This window comes from Triticum aestivum, chromosome 2B, assembly GCF_018294505.1.
Source record: "Triticum aestivum cultivar Chinese Spring chromosome 2B, IWGSC CS RefSeq v2.1, whole genome shotgun sequence".
Taxonomy (NCBI): Eukaryota; Viridiplantae; Streptophyta; class Magnoliopsida; order Poales; family Poaceae; genus Triticum; species Triticum aestivum.
In genome coordinates this window covers 797,781,360-797,784,339 of record NC_057798.1, presented here as the reverse complement: position 1 = coordinate 797,784,339, position 2,980 = coordinate 797,781,360, and positions in this window count along the sequence as shown.

Here is a 2,980-nt window from a genome sequence, read left to right as displayed (position 1 = left end):
AGCCCTCCCCGTGACCGTTTGGGACCCGCCTTCGATTGGGGAGACATACCAACAGGCACGGTTGGGTTACCCACGCCCGTATTGATGAAAATACCAGAATAAGGGAACACGATCTCTGCTTTGACAAGACGTGCCAAGGAAACAGCCTCGCTAAACGCACTGAGGTGGGACAGTAAAACGAATAAAGGCTTGGCCGTGGCGTGATGTCACGCTGCGGAATATGTCTGTAGATTGGATTTGTACAAATATTATTCTCTCTACGGTGGTATGTGGAACTTATTTTGCAGAGCCGGACACTATCCTTGTGTTCAAAATCTTCTATGAAGTATTCGGAGGAGGAACCCGCCTTGCAATGCCGAATTAGGGGGTGTCAGGATGGCCGGACTATAACCTTTGGCCAGACTCCTGGACTATGAAGATACAAGATTGAAGACTTCATCCGGTGTCCGGATGGGAGTTTCCTTGGCATGGAAGGCAAGCTTGGCGATACGGATATGTAGATATCCTCCCATTGTAACCGACTCTGTGTAACCCTAGCCCTCTCCGGTGTCTATATAAACCGGAGGGTTTTAGTTCGTAGGAAAAACAACAATCATACCATAGGCTAGCTTCTAGGGTTTAGCCTCTCTGATCTCGTGGTAGATCTACTCTTGTACTACCCATATCATCAATATTAATCAAGTAGGAGTAGGGTTTTACCTCCATCGAGAGGGCCCGAACCTGGGTAAAAACATCGTGTCCCTTGTCTCCTGTTACCATCCGCCTAGACACACAGTTCGGGACCGCCTACCCGAGATCCGTCGGTTTTGACACCGACATGTAGCGTAAGTATTTCCCTCAGTTTTTGAGAACCAAGGTATCAATCCAGTAGGAGGCTCCTCAAAAGTCCCATGCACCTACACAAACAAACTGAGAACTCGCAACCAACACAATAAAGGGGTTATCAACCCCTTCATGGCCACTTGCGAAAGTGAGATCTAATAGAGATAGTATGATAAGATAAATATATTTTTGGTATTTTATGATATAGATGCAAGAAAGTAAAGATGCAAATAAAAGTAGATTGAAAGCAAATATGATAAGTGATAGACCCGGGGGCCATAGGTTTCACTAGAGGCTTCTCTCGAGAGCATAAGTATTACGGTGGGTGAACAGATTACTGTCAAGCAATTGATAAAAAAGTGAATAATTATGACGTTATCTAGGCATGATCATGTATATAGGCATCAAATCCAAAACAAGTAGACCGACTCCTGCCTGCATCTACTACTATTACTCCCCACATCGACCGCTATCCAGCATGCATCTAGAGTATTAAGTTCATAAGAACGATGTAACACATTAAGTAAGATGATATGATGTAGAGGGATAAACTCATGCAATATGATATAAACCCCATCTTGTTATCCTCGATGGCAACAATACAATACGTGTCTTGCAACCCTTTCTGTCACTGGGTAAGAACACCGCAAGATTGAACCCAAAGCTAAGCACTTCTCCCATGGCAAGAAAGATCAATCTAGTAGGCCAAACCAAACCGATAATTCGAAGAGACTTGCAAAGATAACTCAATCATACATAAAATAATTCAGAGAAGATTCAGTTAATAACGATAGATAAATCTGAACATAAACTCACAATTCATCGGATCTTGACAAACACACCGCAAAAAGAAATTACATCGAATAGATCTCCACAAGAGAGGGGGAGATCATTGTATTGAGATCAAAAAAGAGAGAAGAAGCCATCTAGCTAATAACTATGGACCCGTAGGTCTGTGGTAAACCACTCACAACTCATAGGAGGGGCAAGGATGTTGATGTAGTGGCTCTCCGTGGTCGATTCCCCCTCCGGCAGAGTGCCGGCGAAGGCTCCAAGATGGGATCTCGCTGAGACAGAAGGTTACGGTGGTGGAAATTGTGTTTCGTGGTGCCCCTGGATGTTTTCGGGGTCCGTAGGTATATATAGGAGGAAGAAGTTTGTCGGTGGACGCCCGAGGGGCCCACGAGACAAGGGGGCGCGCCCTACAGGGGGGCACACCCTCCTATCTCGTGGGGCCCTTGGAGCTTTCTTGACTTGCACTCTAGGCTCTCCGGATCAGATTTGTGCCAAAAATAACGCTCCCGAAGGTTTCATTCCGTTTGGACTCCGTTTGATATTCCTTTTCTTCGAAATACTGAAATAGGCAAAAAAACAGCAATGTGTGTTGGGCCTCCGGTTAGTAGGTTAGTCCCAGAAATGATATAAATATGTAGAATAAAGCCCATAAGCATCCAAAAGAGGTAATATAATAGCATGGAACAATCAAAAATTATAGATACGTTGGAGACGTATCATACACCGAGCCCGCGAAAACCCGCGACGAAACCCCACACCCTGCTCCGTCCGCCACCCAGCCGGAGCCTCTTCGCCGATAACGTTGTCCACAGCAACACCTCGACGTCCCTCATCCACCATACCGGATGAGGATCCGTCATTGATCTCGCCGTCCCACCAGTTCAGCCACCCCGTCCTCCACCTCCAAGGAGCTGCCCCGATGTTCCCCTCGTCTTTCACGCCACCTCCATTCCCATACCGCCGTCTTCACCTGCACCACCGGAAGAGCATCATCATCACCGTTTCCTTCGATGAAGCTGCGGCCTAATCGGCGCCACCAAAGAGGTTGTACACTAATCGCCGCATTTTCTTCTTGATTTGATCTCACGGTGCTGCCGACGCTCGGTCCCGAGCCGACACGGTGCGGCTCCATCCACGGCGGCATCACCAGACACTTCCTCCAAGGCGTCGCTCCCTCGGCAGCGACGTCCACATCAGTAGGAGCTGCTTCTGCTTTAGCTCTTGCTCGCGCTACTGCTCTGCTCTTTCTCTCGGTCCCCTGCCCGATCTGCTCTTGCTATTGCTCCTGCTCGCGCTCTTGCTGTTGCTTGTGATGCTGCTCTGATTTAGCTACACTTCAGTCGACTGAATCGACTTTTGGGTC